Source organism: Aegilops tauschii, chromosome 2 (assembly GCF_002575655.3).
Source record: "Aegilops tauschii subsp. strangulata cultivar AL8/78 chromosome 2, Aet v6.0, whole genome shotgun sequence".
NCBI lineage: Eukaryota > Viridiplantae > Streptophyta > Magnoliopsida > Poales > Poaceae > Aegilops > Aegilops tauschii.
Genome location: NC_053036.3, coordinates 547516651 through 547539248, shown reverse-complemented (window position 1 = coordinate 547539248; position 22598 = coordinate 547516651). Strand labels below are relative to the sequence as shown.

Sequence of the window (22598 nt, the reverse complement as noted above, 5' to 3'; positions counted from 1 at the left end):
GTAGGGAAAAATTGGCTTTTCGCAAAACAGTAACCATAGAGCCTTCTACCAGCCATATATGCATGTAGTATAGCATTATTCTGTTCATTAGTCTCTATGTGTTACTTTGCCAGCATATTCCATGTGCTGACCCGTTTTCGGGCTGCAACGTTTCATGTTGCAGACTTTTCAGACGACGCGTAAGGTGCCTTAGGTCGTGGTTCTATACTCAGTGATGCCGTTGGAGTTGATGGACTCACTTATCTTCCAAGCCTTCCGCTGTTATCGTTATTAGATGGCCTTAAGCCATATTTATTGTAATAAGTTCTCTTTTGGAGACTTTTGATGTAATAAGTGTGTGATTGCTACTCTGTTATAAATCCTTCGAGTACTGTGCGTGTCAGCATTACTGATCCAGGGATGACACTGATGCACAGAGACTTGACCGTCTGAGGTCTGGTCGCTACACATCAGCGTGGCAGTAGCGCCGTCATAGCATCTTGTGCTTCAACGCAGCTCCGCCGTCGGCCATGGCAGCTTGTCGCCTCTCTTGCTTCAACGCAACTCCGCTGTCGGTCATGGCAGCAGCTCGTCGCCTCTCCTGCTGCAATGCAGCTCCGCCGTCGGCCATGGCAGCTCGTCGCCTCTCTTGCTTCAACGCAACTCTGTCGTCGGCCATTGAAGCAACTCGTCGCCTCGCCTGCTGCAACGCAGCTCGGCCGTCAGCATGGCAACAACGCCGTCATGGCTTCGCATGCTGCAAACGCAGCTCCACCGGCGGCAATGCAGGTGCGCCGTCGGCATGGCAAAAATGATGTCATAGCAAAGCATCGCGTGCTGCAACGCAGCTCCGCCGGGCCATGGCAGCAACGCCCTCCTCTCCTAGCAGCAGCGCGGGGGCGATGGCGACTCAGGTTGCGGCACCAGTGCCTCATCTCCAGCAGAGCAATTTCCTCCCTGAAGCCGCCTTTGCAACGAACGGTGAGAAGAAGGTTTGGAGTAGCAGCTTCTAGAGCGCATCCATGAGCCATGGCGGTGACGTAGTAGGAGACGGAGAGGTGCGGGATGAGAAGGAATCAATGAAAGTTGAGATGAGAAGACAAAGCTGCCATGGAAATAACTCAGTGGAACGAGTGGCTCTCGTGACCCGCTGGAGATAAGAAGATAATGCTGCCTAGCGAGCGTGCCCCACTAGGACGCATGGCGCTCAGAGCGCGCGGTTGACACGAGAGAAAATCAACCGGTTGTTTTTAAATGTTTTCCTTGTTTTCTTCGATATTAATCAGATCTAATATCCCCAAGATAGAAGGTATTTTTTTGCAAGGAAGAAGATAGAAGTTTTTTTTTCTAGAAGTTGATAAGAGCATCTCCAATAGACGGTCCAAATGTAAAAATACCTAACTTTTGGACTGTCTGGGCAAAAAACGCTACTCCAACAGACAGTCCATATGTAAAAAAAATTGGACCATGGCCTCCCGGTGATGTAAAATACAACACCTCGCGGTGCAAATTTACATCACGAGATACAACTGGTCCAAATTCGGCGACCGCCCGCCAACGCCCAACCGCCCTCCATTTCATTTCACAGCTGCGCCCGCCCGCCCGCCCGCCCGAACACCAGTCGGCCGGAATCCGCCGCCGCCACAGCCCAAATCCCCGCCGATGTCACCGCCACCGCCCCAAATCGCCAGCGCCGCCCTCGCCCCCGTCGCCTCCCTCGCTGGAAGCCATCTCGCAGCTGCCCGGGCGCCACCGAATCGGGAGGCAGCCGCGGTGGGATTCGGCGCCTCCGGCGGTCCGGCTGCCCATGTAGGCCTCCGCCGGGTCCTTAGGCCGCCGCCCGCCTCCGCCGCCCGCCACTGCTCGCTGGCCCGCCTCGTTGCCACCGCCTCCCGGCCCCGCCGCCGCCCCGCACTGACCCTGTCCAGCCGAGCTGCCGTCGCTGCTGGCCCGTGCAGCGTGCCTGTGCCGCTGCTCGTGGTGTTCGCGTCGGCTGCTGCCCGCCTCCGTCGCTGCTGGCCGGCAAAGGAGCATGTACAGGGGAGGTCGGGCTCCGGCCATGGCGACCACGGACGAGCACGGGAGCGGTGGCAAACGACACCGATCGAAGGGGAAAAATAGAGGGATTGGGAGAGGAGCTCATCACGGGGAGGATGGCGCGCTCGGGGAGGTCGGGGAGAGCTTGATGGCGACGGATTTGACGAAGGCGGCCGACGTCCCGAGGTTGAAGAAGACGATCAAGGCGATTTTACATCTTCGTTTTGGACTATTTGTTGGAGTTGCTCTAACAAATAAGTTTATAGGGACAAAGAAATTTCATCGCCAGACCGACTCTGACCCGCCCCCCTCACCATCTCTCTCCGCTGCAAAGCAGAAGAGTGCCGCCACCTCGATCTGCGTCTCCGGCTATCTCCGCCGTCGCCAATGACGTCCAGGGAATCCCCTCTGCCCTACTCCCTCGGTTAGTGCCGCCGCTGCCGCCCAAAAAATCGACATTGACAAGCGCGCGCGGGCCACCACTGCTGTGAGTCGCTGCCGCTTCCATCTGCTCATACGGATACGGTGCCGCCCCCATTCCCGACGACCATGACGCCTACTTTCTCTCGTCTTTCCCTTCTCCATGGCGGCTCCGGGGAGGGACGACTCCAGGACGACGAGACGTTGCTCGATCACGAGCCAGATGTCAGAGACGTGACAGAGGGTCCAGGTATGTGCTATTGCCGGCTCATTGGAGATCTTTTATCAGGCGGTTACGAAGGTTGGAGCAAGAAAGAAGGAGAAACACCTACAGCAGAGCTCTACAAAGCCTAGCAAGTCATGTCAGAACCATCTCATCCTTCCCAGTAAAAGCCAAAGGGTCTGACTATATGTCATCTAGATGTGAGATAATATCTCACATCTAACATGACATTACCTTCTTGTTAGTAATAACTAAACGATCTCTTATATTGTTTGTTTGTCGGGAAATTATACATCGTGACGCCGCACCGCGACCTTCCCGTGGCAGGGAGCAGCAAGCTGCGATTTGTCTTCGCGCACTGTGGCATTTTGTGTGTGCCTTGTACTACTACTGCATGCATGTGTCGTTGTCCAGTTACAGTGAGCAGTGTGCTACAACGCTGAGTAGACTAGTTTGCCTAATTTACCTTTCGCTACGCTTTTCTTTTTCTTTTGTGATTGTAACTAGATAGGTCTAGCTTTTCTCATTTTGGTTGTCAACATCTCCCACGAAAAACAGAGATATAGTAAGGCCTATTTCTACAACACCTCACACAGAAAACAAAACGAATTAAATGGGAAAAAGTGCTAAACAACAAAATGTTAGTGAATTCTCAAATGTTAGAATTTAAATAAAAAAATATTTTTGCAAAATTTATAAAAGCATTTGTAAATTTTAAAAAAGTCGTGAAACTTCAAATGTCCGTGAAACTGAAAAAAGCTCGCAAATTAATTGCTCATCATTTGTTTGAAAAAGATGTTCACCGTGTGTTTAAAATTTTATAACACTATCTTGAAAAAAAATCACAGAGTATTAAAACAATGTCCGCTGCGCATTTAACATATGCGTAGGTCGAGTTGCAAGTCAAGGGTGGAGTTGCAACTAGGATGAACCACACTACGATCCTAGTTGCGAGTCAAGGGCGGACTTGCAACTCGGACAACTACACAAAACTACGATATCATTTGCGTGTCGAGGGTGGACTTGCAACTGGGACAACAACAAAAAACAAGACCAGTTGCAAGTCGAGCATGGACTTGCAACTGAGATGAAAAAACACGTGCTCAGTTGCGATACGGGGGTGGACTTGCAACTAGGACAACTACGAGCTCATTTGTGACCCGAGGATAGACATGCAACTGGGACAACTACAAAACTACGAGCTTAGTTGCGAGTCGATGGTCGGCTTGCAACTGGGGTCCCCGGCAAAACACACACACCCTTAGTTGTTGAGTCGATGGTCGGCCTGCAAATGAGGGGCCCTCGCCAAAACACACGCGCCCTTGGTTGTTGAGTCGATGGACCCGTAGAAAGGCACTCCCCTCCCTCCCCCTAGTTGCGAGTCGATGGGAGCCTTAGACAAACACGCACACCCTTAGTTGTGAATCAATGGTTGACATGCAACTAGGGACCTCGACAAACACACAAATACACCTAGTTGCGAGTCAAAGGCCGGCTTGCAACTGGGGCCGTGATAAACACACACCACACACACACACACACACACACACACACTAGTTGCAAGTTGGATGGTCGGCTTGCAACCGGGGGCCCCGACAAACAAACACACACCTTGTTGCGAGTCGATAGTCGTCTTGCAACTAGGGGCCGGACAAACACGCACACCCCTAGTTGCGAATCGATGGTCGACTTGCAACTGGGGACCCTCGACAAACCCACACACACCCCTAGTTGTGAGTCGACTGTCGGCTTGCAACTGGGGGGGCCCGGATAAATGCACACACACACACACACACACACACTAGTTGCGAGTTGGATGGTCGGCTTGCAACTGGGGGCCCCGACAAACAAACACACACCTTGTTGCGAGTCGACGGTCGTCTTGCAACTGGGGGCCCGGACAAACACACACACACACACCCATAGTTGCGAATGGATGGTCGACTTGCAACTGGGGACCCTCGACAAACCCACACACACCCCTAGTTACGAGTCGACTGTCGGCTTGCAACTGGGGGCCCGGATAAATACACACACACACACACACAAGTTGTGAGTTGGATGGTCGGCTTGCAACTGGGGCCCCCGACAAACAAACACACACCTTGTTGCGAGTCGACAGTCGTCTTGCAACTAGGGCCCCGAACAAACACACACACCCCTAATTGCGAATCGATGGTTGACTTGCAACTGGGGACCCTCGACAAACCCACACACCCCCCTAGTTGCGAGTCGACTGTCGGCTTGCAACTGGGGGCCTGGATAAATACACACACCTCTAGTTGCGAGTTGATGGTCGTTTGCAACTGGGAGCCACAACAAAACACACACACCATTAGTTGCGAGTAGATGGTTGACATGCAGTTGGGGACCCTCTACAAACACACACAATATTAGTTACAAGTCGATGGTGGACATGCAGCTGTGGACCCTCAACAAACACATACACCTCTAGTTGCGAGTCGATGGTCGGCTTGCAACTGGAGACCCTCAACAAACGCACACACCTAGTCGCGAGTCGATGATCGACATGCAACTGGGGACTCTAGACAAACTCACAAAAGCACCCTTAGTTGCGAGTCGATGCTCGACCTGCAGCTGGGGGCATCGACAACACACACACCCCCTAGTTGCAAGTCGATGGTTGACATGTAACTGGGGACCCTTGACAAATACACACATCCTTAGTTGTGAGTCGATGGTCGACTTGCAACTGGGGTCCCAACAAACGCGCGCGCGCGCACACACACACACTTAGTTGTGAGTTGATGGTTGACATGCAACTGCGGACCCAAACAAAAACACACACCCTTATTCATAATTTTTTTTAATGTAAATTCAAATAAGTGTTCACAAATTAAAATTTTGTGAATTTTAGTAAGTGGGCGCACACATAAAAAATGTTCATGTACTTAAAATATCATGAATTTGAAAAATGGAAAAAATTAAAAAGGAGAATAACAACAAAAAGGAAAAAAAACAGCTGAAAAAAATGGGACAGATGAAGGGAGAGAAAGTGCCCAAATAGAGAGTGAGTGAGAGCATAAGCTAACACCAGATCCTTTGTATATGGTGTCCGTTAAGTCTTCCTATTCTCCACGATCCAGAAAATACAAGCAACGATCCTCAAAATAAAAAAATGACCCACGATAGCAGGCCGGCAAGAAAAATGGAAGAAGGGGCCAACGAACCAAAGCGGCTGCACGTGACAAACAAACGGCCGACCAAAAGCTGCGTGAGATTTACATACAGAACGGACAGAGACTTGAGACACGGCCGAGATAAACAAAACGATTAACGGCCCGCCAATATCGGCGTACTAGACCGGCGAGACAAATACGACGCAGGATAACCACGAGATCAACCCTGATCCAACGGTGAAAGACTTAGATGTGAGATAACTATTAGCAAACCCGAAAGCCAAAACGCACAGCTAGCGGCTCCACCGCAGCATACATCCAACCAAAACAAGCCCCTGCCATTTCGTTGGCTTCACAGTGATGGGTACGAAACACCAAAACAAAAGTGTCTCCAACAAAGGCGGAACAAGAATTTCTCAAAGCCTAGGGCTAAAATTAAATGGCTATAAATGATGCCAAATACCGCTACTTAAAGGCCAAATGCCGCTACTTTAAAAAATACCTCCAAAAAGGTCAAATACCACACATCTTGGATTTCTATTTCTTTCTATTAAAAATAAAAAATGAAACAAATTTGACTAATCCTAATCTCATTAATTTCGGATGAAAGAAAGGAACTAGCGAAAAAATAGCTGATACAAGTATAATGAGTAGGAGATTACTTGATTTACCCTTCCAATTGATTGTAAGATGAACCGGAACCCGAGCAGAAATAGGATGGCTGGAGGGGCTCATCCGACGATGTTGATCGGAAGAGAAACAGGTTCATCACCTACTACGTGTTATGATCCCGCAACCCCGGAGTGACAATAGTCGGGACCACTCCCGATGATGACCATAGTTTGAGGAGTTCATGTATTCACTATGTGTTAATGCTTTGTTCTGGTTCTCTATTAAAAGGAGGCCTTAATATCCCTTAGTTTCCAATATGGACCCCGCTGCCACGAGAGGGTAGGACAAAAGATGTCATGCAAATTCTTTCCATAAGCACGTATGACTATTTACGGAATACATGCCTACATTATATTGACGAACTGGAGCCAGTGCCGTATCGCCCTAGGTTATAATTGTCCCATGATGAATATCATCCAACAAGTCACCGATCCAATGCCTGCGAATTTATCTTATATTGTTCTTGCTAAGTTACTACGGCTATCATCACTGTTACATTTGCTACAAAATTACTGCTATCATTGTTACCATTACTGTTACTGCTGTCACTACTATCGAAACTATCATATTACTTTGCTACTGATTACTTGCAGCAGATAATTAATCTCCAGGTGTGGTTGAATTGACAACTCAGCTGCTAATACCTTCAAATATTCTTTGGCTCCCGTTGTGTCAAATCTATAAATTTGGGTTGAATACTCTATCCTCGAAAACTGTTGCGATCCCCTATACTTGTGGGTTATCAGTAACTCTATAGAGTCGAGCAACAAAAGGGGCGTGATGTGATGTGAGGTGTCGGGCTCTGGTCGTCGATCACGTTGATCGAGTCATCGGTGATGAAGCAGGGGCAACAAGGACAAGGTGGGGGTCACTGATGGATTACTAACCAACCTATACTAAGCAGTTTAGGATAAGCAGGTAAGGTACAACGGCAGGTACAAAAGTAGGCTATGCATCAGAATAGGAGCAAACAATTACAGTAGCAAAATATAATGCAAGCATGAGAGAATGGAATGGGCGATATCGGGATGATCAAAGGGGGGCTTGCCTGGAAGCTCTGCTGAAAGGGGAGGAGGGTCGTCGTCGACGTAGTCGATCACAGTGGCATCAGCTGCGTTCTCGGGGTCTACCGGAGAGAAGAGGGGGAAGAAACAGTAAATACAAGCAACAGATGCATGACAAGACAAAAATCAGCGCTAGGGGTGTTCTACCGTGATGCTACACGGTACCGGCGAAGGGGGAGAACATCCGGGAATGTTTCCCCGAAGTTTGGCATTTTTCGACAGTCGAACTAGAGGGGGGAGGTTGCATGTTCGCTATGCTAGGGACGCGTGACAGACAAACGGGCTGCGAATTCGGATTCGTCTCGTCGTTCTGAGCAACTTCCATGTATAAAACTTTTTCATCTGACTTATGGTTTAACTTGTATGATTTTTCCAAAGATTTGACAATATTCTAAAATTAATATTTATTCTAGAATGGGGTTATTGCATCAGCATGACGTCATCATGATGTCAGCAGTCGACTGAGTTGACCAGAGTCAACCCTGATGTGTGGGGCCGTTTTGTCATAGACATAGCTAATTAAACAGAATTTAATTAACTAATCAAGTTCATTAGGTAAATTAACAGAGTTAATTAAGTTAATTAATTAATTCTTTAATAACTTTTATTTTTGTTTCTTTTTTTTAACAGGGGCGTGGGGCCCACTCGTCATGGACCCACAGGGCCAAACGGGCGCTGGGGATTGGGTGTGGGCGCCAACCCGAATGTCGAACCCGGGCGCGAGCGCCGGCAGCGGGCAGCGGGTGGCGGAGGAGCAGCAGGGCGCGGGGCGCGGGCTGGCCGGCGGCCAGGGGCGGGCCAGCGCGCGGTAGGTCGCGCCGGGGCGCCGCAGCATGTGAGGGCAGCGGCGGGAGCGCGGCGGCGCAAGCAGCAGAAGCGAGCGGGGAAGACGGAAGTGGGCGGCTGTAGGGGGGAGGCGATGCGTCGGGAGCAGCAGCCAACAAGCAGTGCAGCGGGGGCGGCGGAAGGCGCGGGGCGCATGCCGGAGAAGCAGCACGCAGGCGGCGGCGGCGCACAGCAGCAAGGGAGGAAGCAGTGGCGGCGCGGCGAGCCGGGCCTGGGCGGCCACCGCGCAGGGAGCGGGCGCGCAGGGGGCTCGCCTCGGCTAGGCGCTACGTTACGTGGCCAGGGCGCGACAGGGGAGCCCGGGGCGCGGCCAACGCTTGGTGAGCGCGAGGTCGGCGGCGGCTGCTTACGGCGGCCTACGTCACGAGGAAAACAGGAGGGGGCGGGGAACCAGACTAGGGCTCACCACGGGGGGGGGGGGGGTCGTGGACGAGCTCGAGGGGGTTGGGGATGCTCAGAGTCGACGATGGCAACCGGCGGTGTAGAGGAGGAAGACGAGTCAGGGCGGTAGCGTAGGCGGTCCCTGGCGCCTTGGGGCTCGTCGAGGAGGCGTAGTCGACACCGGCGAAGCGAGGGGGCATGGTGGCGCATCGTGGGGGCGGATGGTGGCCATGGTGGTCATCGACGACGGCGACGAAGGCACTCGGGGCGAGCGGATCTAAAAGGGGAAGGAGGTGGATCTGGGGGACGGGAGGCGAGCGAGTGCACGTGGGGGGGCGGGGGATATTTTGGGCGAGCGGGGAGGGTCCAGTGGGGCTCTTATCCCCTAGCCGAGGGGTCGCCGGCGAGGTGGCTCGGTGGCGACAGGCGCGTGCGGTCCTGCCCGATCGGAGGAACAGGAGGGCGACCGGGGAAGTGGGTTACTGGGTTGGCTCGAGTGGGGCAAGGCCTGGGGAGGCAGGGGAAATCCCCCTTTTCTTTCTAATGATTTTGCCTTTTCCTTTTTATAGTCTATTTGGTGTCAAAAAAACTTCCTCGTTTTAATATTATTAATTATATTATTATTAGGTATAGATATAGATTGCACTTTTGAATTTTAGGCTTCCACTATGAGAGGAACTTTACGTTGCAGGAAAGAGGGTCCAGGAATTTTACGCTCCAACATTAAATATTTTCCAAGGAATTTTATGCTTTACATTATGTAGGAGGAATTTTACAAAGCCAAATTGGTTTTACTTATTTTAGTAGGACAGTTCAGAACTGTGATCCTCCCATCCACCCGTAGGAAGGCGAAGGTCACCTCTGCCACAAACTCGTACCACAAACCTCAAACCTATAATTCCAGCTCTGCCTCAAAGGAACTAATGTGCGTCTCATGGGGGATTCGAGCGGGCATCATAACTCCTTCTGTCCCTCTTTTCGCTCAGCAATTCCAAAATATTCTTATCGACTCTAATTCACCTGCCACTTCCTTAATCTAAATTTTGTTCGAACTTATTAGGCTTTCTTATTTGGAGTTTGCAACGCATAGTGCATATTGACTACTAATAGGAAGCAAGCAAACCATAGCCGAAAAGCATAATAAATTCACAGAACAAAGCAAGCACACAACAACAAATGCGTTAAGTCAATAGTCCCACGGTTAGCTCACAAGCTCACATGCATACAAGTTGGATATCTAGCCAGAAACTAGCACAGACCTATAAAGTGGTCATCAAATCTGGTACCATATACTCCATGGAGAAGGCAGGTAGATCATATGAGAGCTTTAAAGGCGTCATCAAACCTCACACCATATATTCCAGTGAGAAGGCCAGGTAGATTGACCTTGCGCATTTCATCAAGCTGGTGACGCTATAACACACATAAAAGGGGTCAGTTATGTATACAGTCCAAAAAGAAATAAATAGAATACTTTATGAGTCATACTGATGATAATGGGATATGGCAACTTTTGGGAAGTGCAGCTTACCCCTTTAGGATCATACTGATGATAATGGGATATGGCAACTTTTGCAAAGTGCAGTGCTCCCCATGAACTTGGTGCAAACCCATTGGCAGTCCTAGTTTGAAAGTGCATAAGATCCCGATTTGCCTTTGCACTTGCATTTGTTTTAAGGTGACAAAGTCTGTGTTGCCACCCTCTTGTGTTAAGGTTGTTGTCCATCCCATCTTTTTGTTTATCGGTAAACAATTCTCTAAAGATTTTCTTGTACCTCCGCTCCCTAGCAGGGGAGTCTCCTAGGAATGGATGATCGAGGACATCTTGTTTACTGCCAACAATGATTAGAGTTAATCACAATTATTAGAGTTATAGTTAAAGATGGTGGTTAATGCTAGAATAATTACATGGCTAGTGCATACCTTATATTGGCTTAAGGAGGAAGGCATGGAAGTGACGTAGTTCAATATCTTGTGCCCATAGATTCAAAATATTGTTTTGTATCATGTCTGCCAAACCTTGAATAGGCGTACGATCACCAAGATTCCTAATACGAATCTGGCTTTGCTTAATTTGCATGATGTGGTCATTGAGAGCATAAGTACCAATAAGGTCCACATCAACTACTGTCTGGTTTTTGTCCCACAACCTCTCAAGCTTCTCATACAAATTCCTACCATGATTAAAGAGGATAAATTTTCATCACTAAAGTGCCACATACAAATTCCTAACAGAAATTTTTCATCACTAATAAAATAGCACAATTTAATGTGACAACCTTAGCACAGTACAAGGCAAAGCACATTCTAATGAGAGAAACTTAGGAGACATAGCAACTTGCACAATCTAAAAGACTAAATAATGTATGGAGCAAATACAAGTTAATGAGCAAATATAAATTGGGAGAGGATAAAGAGGGTGTCCATACCTAATACAATCTCTTAGCACTGGTGGAATGAAACCTTGATTGTTTAAGGATTGTAACCAGGAGTGCACACTTTGGCTAGAGTGAGCAAAAGCTGTCACTGTTCTTCCAATCTGCGTATTATAGGCAACACCGTGGGTCTTAACAATCCCTATATCAAAGTGTGGGTTTAGCCCTATTACGTTTAGCTGACCAAAAGGAACTTCATTCTCAACTAAGAAAGTAGCCGGTCGTTTCTTCACTGCTGTTGAATCAAATCCTCATCTTTATTCCCAGCAAAAGTTATTGTTTTATTTGAATAATGAATGAAACCATCTTTTTCTCCAAGTTCTCCATTTTGAGAACAACTAAACTCATAGGGCTGGATCAGAATACCACAGCTATGACCACGAAAATCTGTGGTTTTCATGAGTCTCTCAAATATTCTCTTCTCATTTTCCTATGAATACATGCAACCGGTGGGGATAAGCTTATGAGGTTGAGAAAATAAAAAAGGAAAAGGAAAGAACTAGATGCAAAGGAATGTATGATCTGCTTATACTTACATGTGGTGGCTGTTGCTGATCCACTTCCATTTCGTCCATGCTGAAAAACAAACAAAAAGAAGATATACACATGAGAAACGGCAAACAAGCAAAACAAAGAACAGGGGACGGGGGAGATACATACCTCGGCTAGGAGCAGCAGCGGAGCAGCCCAAGCCAACGAACAGGGAGGGCGGCGGCGGGATCTAGGGTAGGGTTTAGGTGGTGGGAGTCGGGACGGGGTGCCTTTATATGGCCGAGGGCGCGACCACCATAACCTAAACCAATTGGGGGTGGGCTCACTTGTTTGCATGGGCCACATTGTCTGGGCCTGTGCGATTATCTACCCTTTTGCAAATTTATTGTATTACATTTAAATATTATAAATATTAAACGAGGAGAAATAGCCGCCAGTATATTTTGTTTTCAACTAGTACAAATGCCCGTGGGTTGCACCGGGCGAAAGAATAGCACAACCTGCTTCTTGTGCCATCATGCACCATTTTTATATCCAACTTTACTAAACATCGATGATAAGGTTAAACATGCAAATTTTCTTATTTTTAATAAAATTTAAAGTTTTCATTAAAATTGGAACACTTTTTAAAGAATAGTTACGTTTTTATGAAATTGGAACATTTCTCTACAAAGAATATTTTCTAAACAGATTTTGTTTGTGTCGTACATTTGTAAATCAAAATATTTTTTAGTGAAAGTGGAACATTTTTTCTGAATTTTTAAGCTTTTTTAAAAGGTGCAAACATATTTTTTTGAAACAAAAATGTGCGAACATATGTAAAGCTGTGAACATTTTGAACTATATTTACTCTGTTAAGGTTTTCTACAGATAGCTTTTTTAGGGCATTTTTTAGGCAACTTTTACGGCTAGTTGGTTGGTTGGTTGGGAAGAGTTTTTTTTTCTCTTTTTTTTTTTAACTATTTCAGCTTGCCCTAAACAAAGCACTTCATGGTCCAGACAGTCGGCCTCATCACGATCATACGCGCTATGCTCCTCCATGACCCTCTGATACTGTGCCATCTGCGTCCGCATCGCCGCCTTCTCCTCCTGCTGCCTGCTGATCATGGGCATGGCTTGGCTGGCCACCACCGCCGACACGCTCCGCTCCTCCTCCAGATCCCTCCACATGAGCTTAATGGATTGCAGTCCAGCTCCACCGCCGCTTCAGCTCATCAACTGTGCTACACTCTTCAACTTCAGTATCAAGCATGATGCCGTCTGAGACGCCCAAGTAGTTCCGCTAGAGGGAGAGCGCTCTGGTGCTTCAGAAATAAGCAATCATCTATGATACACTGATTAATTGGTTTCATGTTTGTTATCTTACTCTAAGTGAAAAGGTGTTCTCTATTTTTGGTAAGGTAGCATTTGAACTAAAATGGGAGACTTCACAACATATTGAATGTGACTGGTATTTAATCCATCCCGGAGAACCGCGCCTTACAGGAAGAAAATCTCACTAAACCCTAAACATATATTGCTAAAGCAACTTAAGGGCCATCTTTCTCTCACTTGATAATCCAAAAAACAACTAATTTCAGACTGTCTGAGATTCATGTTGTCAAGCTGTAAAAAGCCCTCAACTCAACACAAACTAATAATTGAAGTGCAGAAGGAACACAATGGTTGACAAATTAACCGCAATAATTCTCGGTTCATCGAGAGGACGACTTTTGTTTCTAAGCTAAGAAGGTTCAGTTAGATTCATCGCCTCCTCTCGAGAGAGAATGTGCTCCAGTCAAACAGCTAACGGAATGATGACCATGGGGCAGGGCCATGAAGCGTGGAACAGCATGATAGCTGAAACGTGGGATGTGCATGGCGCTGCCGGAAGGGTGGACGAACTCAAAGCAAAGCTAGCTGCGGTTTCACGTGATTTGGGCCGATGGAACATAGACACGTTTGGGAGCGTCCGCAAAGAGATAAAACAGCTCAAGGACGAACTTGGAAAGCTTAGGGCAGATGCTAGCCGTACCGCGCCAACGCATGTTGAATTGAAAATCAATGAAAAGCTTGTGGAGCTGTATCACAGGGAGGAAATAATGTGGAGACAGAGATCACGGGTGCAGTGGCTTACATCTGGTGATAGGAACACCAAGTTTTTTCACTTACGTGCAAGTATCCGGCGTAAGAAGAACATGATCAAGGCGTTGCAAAACTCTCTAGGGGTTATCACGGATGATCCGGAGGAGTTAAAGGATATGGTAAATGATTTCTATAAGACTCTACACTTCGGAGGGGGTTAGCGACATGGAGAGAGTATTAAACTGTGTCCCAACCAAAGTCTCGGCAGAGATGAACGACATGTTGTGTGCCCCCTACTCAAATGAGGAGGTTAAGGCAGCCTTATTTCAGATGTTCCCAACAAAAGCGCCCGGTCCTGACGGCTTTCCGGCACACTTCTATCAGAGACACTGGGAGTTATGTGGGGCAGAGGTGACAGCTGCTGTTTTGAGGATTGTGAGAGGGGAAGAAACACCAGAGAGTATAAATGACACCATCCTCGTTTTGATCCCTAAGGTAACAAATCCTTCCATCTTGTCACAATTTAGGCCTATTAGCCTTTGCAATGTCCTATACAAAATTGCATCCAAGGTCATTGCAAACAGACTGAAGCAAATTCTGCCGGAGATCATATCTGAGGAACAATCAACTTTCGTCCCAGGCAGGCTTATAACAGATAATATCATCAGTGCTTATGAGTGTCTTCATTTCATGAAGCGCAGCAAAGCGAAGTCTAACAGTTATTGTGCTCTTAAGCTGGACATGATGAAGGCATATGACAGGTTGGAGTGGGACTATTTGGAGGCAATCATGGGAAAGCTGGGCTTTGCAGTGCCCTGGATAAAAACTGTCATGGCCATGGTACGGCCTGTTTCCTTTTCAGTTATGTTTAATGGAGAAAAGCTAGATCAATTTGTACCAAGCAGAGGTATAAGGCAGGGAGATCTGATATCCCCTTACCTTTTCTTAATTGCAGCGGAGGGCCTTTCGTGCCTCCTGAAAACCAGTTCTTTGGCATCAAACATTGTAGGATTAAAGGTGGCACCAACGGCCCCAGCCGTAAACCACCTTCTTTTCGCAGATGACAGCCTGCTGCTTTTTAAGTCAGGGAGTGAGGGGGCAGTAGCGGTATCAAACCTACTGGATACATACTGTTTGGCATTAGGTCAGAGGATAAATCATGATAAGTCATCAATCTTTTTCAGCAGAGGATGCCCACAACAGGCTAGAGATGATATGAAAAATATCCTGAATGTGCAAAATGAGTCACTCAGTGACAGGTACCTAGGCATGCCAACGGAGGTCGGTCACTCCAAGAATGGGACCTTCAAGTACTTGCGGGATCGTGTATGGGAAAAGGTGAGAGGGTGGATGGAAAAACTCTTATCCTCCGCAGGGAAAGAAGTTCTGATCAAGGCGGTTGCTCAGGCAATCCCAGTTTACTCCATGGCATGTTTCCGTCTTCCTCGGGGCCTATGTGAAAGTGTTACTTCGCTGATCAGACAGTTCTGGTGGGGGAGCAAACAAGGAAAACGGAAGCCTAGCTGGGCGGCTTGGGATGTGATGACTTTACCGAAGAACCTAGGAGGTTTGGGTTTTCGAGACATGGAGATGTTTAACTTGGCGCTTTTAGCTCGGCAGTCATGGCGTATGTTGCAAAACCCACTGTCTTTAAGCACGAGGATCCTCAAAGCAGTCTACTATCCTAATACAGACATTTTTGGGGCATCCCTGGGATCACACCCCTCGCAGATTTGGCGAGCTGTCCTCGATGGCCGGGACATAATGGTGCAAGGCTTGGTTCGTAGAATTGGAGATGGAGCATCAACCATTTGGGAGGACAACTGGTTGCCGAGATCACATGCAAGGAGGCCAATGGCTTGCTTAGTTGATGACCCACCGAGGCTGGTGGCTGAACTGATTGACCACACATCGTCTACCTGGAACGAAAACTTGGTGCGCTCGGTGTTCATACCGTTAGATGCAGAGGCCATCCTACAAATTCCACTATGCACAAGACAAGTTGATGACTTTTGGGCTTGGGCCGAGGAGCGAAAGGGTTTCTTTTCTGTCCGTTTCGGCATACCGGATGATTCAAAGGACGAAGTTAAGTCGGGAAGCATGGCTGTACGAGCAGGGCGGCTCCTCCGACTCCCAGGTTGCCGAGCAAGGCTGGACTGATTTATGGCGTATCAGGGTCCCATCCAAGCTGAAGTTTTTCTTGTGGAGGCTAGCTAGAAACTCGATCCCTACAGCTGCACTTCTCCACCACAGGAACATGTCAACCTCCAGGGCGTGTTGTTTATGCGGGTCTGTGGATACGTGGCGTCACGCTTTTGTGGATTGCTCGGTATCTCGAAGCACTTGGGCACTGTCATCGGATGCTGTTTTGGATAGGCTGAGCACATGTACAGAAGAAAATCCAAAGAAGTGGCTGTTTATCATGCACGAAGCTCTCAACCAGGATGACTTTCTTGCGTTTGTGGTTACCCTCTGGGCGCTGTGGAATTCAAGAAGAAAGGCTATGTACGAAGATATCTTCCAAACCCCTTTCGTTATTCACAATTTTGTAACATCTTATATAGCTGAGCTAAGGGCACTACAGCAGCCAGGAGGGGTCGGCAGAGGGGCGGCCCAACGCAGGCCAAATCATTGGCTTGCACCTCCGGAGGGATTATCCAAAGTCAATGTTGATGCAGCAGTGGGAAGAGTAAATGGAGCAGTGGCGGCAGTCTGTAGAGACCGAGATGGTGTTTTCATGGGAGCATCGGCAGTAGTATTTCCAAACCTGTCAGACCCCGGTATCCTAGAGACACTCGCAATCAGGGAGGCGCTGGCGCTTGCGGAGGATCTTTACGCTAGAAGGATTCATGTTGCATCGGATTGCAAGGTGGCAGTGAATGATATTCACCATTTATACAAAGGGAGCTAGGGTGCAATTGTGCATGAGATCATGCAATATAGATTATCGTTTGAAACTTGTAATATCATTCACGAATTTAGGAGCTCGAATATCGAGGCTCACAAACTAGCAAAGCACGCTTTATCTCTGGGGGTTGGCCGCCATGCTTGGTTAGGCCAACCCAATGAACTTGATTTCGTCCCTGTAAACATTGTGACGGAGTAATAAAGCTTTGCGGTTTGTCTCAAAAAAAAAAACATCCATCGATCCAGCACGTCAGTGAGACCAATTTAAATCTCACCTAGCTGAGTTTTAGTACTCCCTCCATCCAAAAATACTTGTCGAAAAAATGAATGTATCTATACGTATTTTAATTCTACATACATTCATTTTTATCCATTGCTCTGACAAGTACTTTGGGACGGAGGGAGTAAAACCGAACCATCTATACTTCCCTAGTGCTCTAGCTCTTTGAAAGCACTGCATCATAGTTGTACTGATTCTCACAAGTAACAGCAAAAGCTAAGAACAACCGGAGAGTATGAAATCGTTGCCGGAAACCTGCTAGTACACATCCCCAAATCAAGCGTAGCACACCAGTCCCAACTCCCAAGTACTGATCCAGTTTCTCTTTGATTAATCAAGAAGCCCTGATCTCTCAAAAATCCTAATCAACCGTAGCAGACCAGTCCACTGATCCAGTTTCTCTCTGATAAATCAAGGAGCCCTAATCTCTCTGAAAAATCCTGAATTTACGTGTTCTCCTTCCTCACCTAGCCATGGCCAGGACTGCAAGATGCAGCGCCTGCTCCTCTACCCATCCCCTTCCCCACGCATCTACAAGCAGGCGATGTTGCCCCCTGCCACCTGAGCAAAGCCTTAAACCTCATGCTGTCATGCACGCCTCGCTGGACCGCATCGGTCTCACCTCCCACCTCCCTCCCGGCCGTTGCCTCCTCCATGACGAGCTGCTCCTCTTCTCCATGGTTTCTGCACAAACCATTGCAGGAGATCATGCCATCTATCGACGAGCAAGGGCAGCGTAGTCAGCGACATGAAGCAGGGACGGATGCGGGGGCGGCGAGTCATGGGAAGGAGGCGAGGAGCACCTTGGCAACCCCTTATTATCGAGGGAGGTGGAAGAACACGACGCAAGAATCGGATCGGAGTTTTGCTCAGCCCCGGCTATTTTTCTTCCAATGTAGCCCCCTTGTTTTTTTTTTTGAGCGGCTGTAGCGTTTTTTTTTCTTTTAATTAGGTGTGGCTGTAACGTTCGTGGGTGTGGAGGAATAGCAGGCCATGCGGTGGTCGGGGTCTTTTTTTCGCTACGTCGGTGGCGACGATGTGCGCTGGACGTCCATGCTGCTTAAAGACAACTACACTAGTTAATATGTACGTGCAATGCAATTAAGTGCAAGCAGATATTAAGTAGGATATTATGTGCGTGTTATTATATGATTAGCATTATATTTGACATGAAATTAACTGCACGCTAAATGTGTTGAGCGCTCGATATTGAAGCAATCTAGGTCGTTGGATTGACATGATTTGAGAGTGCTCCGTCATTGTTCAAATTCTTCACCAATATACATACAACCGTTAAGATCAGCATATGTAAAAGGCTGAAACTTTGGCTGGAGCTACGGGAGCTGTAGCTCGCGACGATGGTGGAAGCTTTGTTGCTGCTGCTTCTTGGTTTGTTCCTCATATTTCTTGTGTTGACTCGGCTGAAATTATTGCCATCAGAAATGGCCTGTACCTAGCGGCGACCATCGGATGCAATAAGCTTGTCATTGAGTCTGATTGCTCTTTTGCGGTTGAAGCTTTGAAAGGGGATGATGGATATGCCGGTGCTGATGCTGCCGTGGTTATGGAATGCAAGCAATTAGCATCTGATTGTGACCAAGTTGATTTTGTGCACTGTTTTAGAGAGGCCAATGTGGTGGCTGATAGTTTAGCTGAATTTGGTTTTAATTCTAAATCCCCTGCTTTTTGGGATGGTTCTATACCGGGCTTTATCTCATCAGCTCTTGTAAACGACTTGGCAATTATCTGATGAATAAAGTCTATTTGGTGTCAAAAAAAAAAGCTTCCTCGTTTTAATATTATTAATTATATTATTATTAGGTATAGATATAGATTGCACTTTTGAATTTTAGGCTTCCACTATTAGAGGAACTTTACGTTGCAGGAAAGAGGGTCCAGGAATTTTACGCTCCAACATTAAATATTTTTCAAGGAATTTTATGCTTTACATTAGGGAAACGTTTACGTGCGGTGCACCGGCTGAGTTTTCGGCCAGTCGCACCGCTCGCTCCGCGTCTGCACGTAGGCCCCAATCAAACATCCACCGCATATTACCCACCGCATATTACCTTATCTCTTCACGGACGGCGCCATCCGCTCATTCTCCTCTACACCGCAAGCTCTGCTCTTCTCTTCTTCCTCTTGAGTAGATGCTCACGCCTCCCCCGCTAGTGACTGGTTGTGCCGGCCGGCCATGGCTGCCCCCACCCCCGCCCCCCCTCACACCCCACCAGCGACAAGTGCTGCCCCCACCCCCGCCCTCTCACATCTCACCAGCGACAAAGTGCTGCAAACCAACACCCACCGGTGCTGTCGATGGCGGCGGCAAGTGATGGAGACGCGCGGCGGCCAGCGTTGGGGCGTTGCAACCACGGCGACAAGTGATGGAGATCCGGCCTTTTGTTTTTGGAAGCAGGCCCAATTTTTGCTGCTAACACCTTCATTTTTTGTTGGAACAGTCTTTTTTTTTGCTACCATGTGTTTTGCTTTTTGCTGGAACCAACTTCAAGCCGGCATGGGGAAAAAGCTTCCACCCTAGGGAAAAAAAAGCTTCAACCGGCTGGAAGAAAAGCTTCAAGTGCCATGAGGAAAAAGCTTTCATCGTAGGAAAAAAGCTTCAACCGGTGATTTAATTTGCTGGAACTCATTGATGTTTTTGCTGGAACCAATTTTCTTCATGAGGTGCGGCGGCGAGCCACTTTTTTTATTTTTGCTGCATTTGTGTTTTTTTGCTGGAACCATCAACCGATTTTGCTACAACGAGCTTTGATTTTTGCTGGAACCGCCTAAAGCGGAGCGGGGACCAGATTTGTTAGCAACTGATTTTTGTTGCAAACATCCAATCGATGAGCAGCGACGGCGAGCCGGTGAGCGGCGGCCACAGAGCTTGAAGAGGGAGGCCATGGAAGGGCGACGAGTAAGCAGGAGGGCTGGGGAAAACTGTCGAAAGGAAGGAGACAGGTGTGCGGGAGGAGAGGGGGTGAAATCGTGTGGTCTAGAACACACGCATCATGCGGCTGGGGGCCGACCGGCCCAAAGTTTGGGCCGGTGCACCGGCGCCTATCGCCCCCCTAAATTCAAACTGAAAACGTAAATTCATATGAAGAAAGCGTATTGTGACGGTGAACCCACGGAGTCAATCCGTGCTTTATTATTAGGGATAGACTAGCATAAATGCCCGTGCGTTGCAACGGAAGAAGAAAAAACATACTTCCTGAACCCAATAGCTCAAGACTCTTCCTCCTCCTCTCCTCCTCCTCCTCCCACGACTGAAAAAATGTGTTGTGCAAAAACATAACCGTGAAAGGAATTCGCAAGTGTACTGTAGGTGTGTGCAATTTAAATCACAGAAATATCTACATGGTCGCGAGTATCTCTTCACGTATTTGTTGACGTTGCTTAGTGATCCCCCCAAAATATCGCACTATAATAAAAATAGTAAAGTCTTAGTACAACATTCTAGCTTCACTACGGAGGCAACAAAGATTTCCATGAACCAGTGTTGGCTAGGTTTAGGACTGGGTAGCATAGCACTATTTGTGTCCAATGATATTGGAAGCATTTTTTGCGGGGCAATGATATTAGAAGCATTTTTTGCGGGGCAATGATATTAGAAGCATTTTTTACGGGGCAATGATATTAGAAGCATTGTACAAAGATCCTCCATCAGTGGCTAATGTATATAACAAAGTAAAGTGCGGAGTTTGTGTCGCACGCAACAGGGAGTCCGACTGCTTGTGCTTTGGTGACCAAAATTATTTTTATTAGGAGCATTGGAATAGTTTGTGACGGGGGCTAGCGTGTCGAGCAGAAAAATAAGAGCAAAGATTTGTTTTGTTCTCAGAAAAATATTGTACATGAATGAGTCCTGTTTATTGTAATTTAGACATAGTATTTTTTTGTGCGCGTGTTAAACAATTCCAACATAATTTGCTTTTGAGTATAATTTGACGTTAACAATTTAGATATAAAAAGTAGTTCAACTTGCCTGATCCCGTTGCTACTATTGGTATTCCAATGCACGGAGACGTTAGTGCCATTATATCCCATTTGGAGACCCTCTCTTTCCTTTTTTAGTTTTCTGTATTTTCCTTCCTTATCTTATTATGGGGACAGCTTCCACTTTTCATTTTTTTCTCTGTCTAGAGATGAAATCCCCGCCCTCTTTCCTTCCTTAATTCTGCCATACGACATGAAATCTCCCTCCTCTTTCCACATGAAATCCCCCGCCATCTTTCCTTATTATTCCTTATTATTCTGTCAAGAGACATGAAATCCCTCATCTTTCCTTCTTTATTTTTCTCTCTTTCCTTCCTTATTATGGAAGGACTTATTTTCTTCTTTAATGGTTCCTGAGATAGCTCCTTGGTACCGAGAAAACTCTTAGATGTATATAAATTACAAAGATTGAGTTTAAGGGAACGGTATGAGACTATTTAAAAGGTGGATCAACTGTCTAAATATAACACACCGTGGTTCAGAATTCGATTCAGCCCACCATCGAATACTTTTTTGCAACAGGCTGTGGGCCAGCTTAGCCCCGTTCGGTTGTGTGGCCTTCCTTCGGCAGGGTGGGCCGGAATAATGTGGCCTGGCGGCCCGAAAATCCTCCTGGCATGATAGACTAAGAAGGTAATCCTTGTTGTTAGTTGATATACGATGGGGTAGCATAGTTGGTCGGTTGCTCTATGCACTTTTCTGGCAAGCTGCGTTCGAATCCTCAAAATATCAACTTTTGCTGTGTGGCCGTTTTTGAAAGAAGCGCCCGTAAAAAAAAGAGAACAACGGTGAATCAACGCTTTAGTATCACCTCGCGTATATATTTTGAATTCAAACTGAAAGCGTAAATTCACGAAAAGAAAAGCGTATTGTGACGGTGAACCCGACAAAGTCAATCCGTACTTTATTATTATAAACTAGTACAAATGCCCGTGCGTTGCACCGGGCAAAAAAATTGTACCAGTGTTCATTTCTTATATCCAATTCCAATAAACTGTCAATTGGTTTTATCTTTTGCTTTTCTGGAAAACACGGATATTTCTTTACTTTTTAAGAAACTGAACATTTTTTAACTTTTTAATTAGAATTGGAACATGTTTTGAACCGAACATTTTATGAACACATACATTTTTTGTTTATTTAATGATTTTGTGAACAAATTAAAATATGAAAAAAAATTGAAACCAAGAACAATTATGAACACTCATTATCTTTAAAAAAAACTCACACTCAGTGGCAGTAACTAAAAAATGAGTGTTGGTGTCCGGACCATGGAGAATAGAGTTAAGATATTCTACCGGGTGAAGATGAGTGGTGTATTTATTTTTAATGGGACATACAGATGTTGGCATGTTCTATACTATTCGAGAGTTTAATAACTAATCTATTTCTTTTTGGAAATTTCAAAACATTTGAATGCTAACAGACTTATACTATGTCGAATTTTTATATTTGTGAGTCTACGTTTGTACTGTGGTTTTCAAAAGAAGGTCTCCTTTAACCTTTGTATGCCACAATTTTAATATGTCGTGTGTTGCACCAGAAGGAAAAAAATCACCACATGTTGTTTAGTGATTCATTCATGTTGCCACTTTCCATGTTCGCCACCGTCGTCAAAGATGATACAATTTTTGGTGTCCGCGGCTGAAAAAAGTTGAT

At 46.8% G+C, this 22598-nt stretch overlaps 1 long non-coding RNA gene across 1 annotated transcript; it reads right to left on the bottom strand.

Annotated features, from left to right (window-relative positions):
* Positions 1-9943: 9943 nt before the first annotated feature.
* On the bottom strand, positions 9944-11923 carry LOC120974672 (uncharacterized). Its single transcript, XR_012203903.1, has 5 exons — positions 11858-11923; positions 11192-11773; positions 10686-10936; positions 10294-10594; positions 9944-10175 (listed from the first exon to the last, which is right to left on the bottom strand). It is a non-coding gene; the product is annotated as an uncharacterized lncRNA (long non-coding RNA).
* Positions 11924-22598: the final 10675 nt, after the last annotated feature.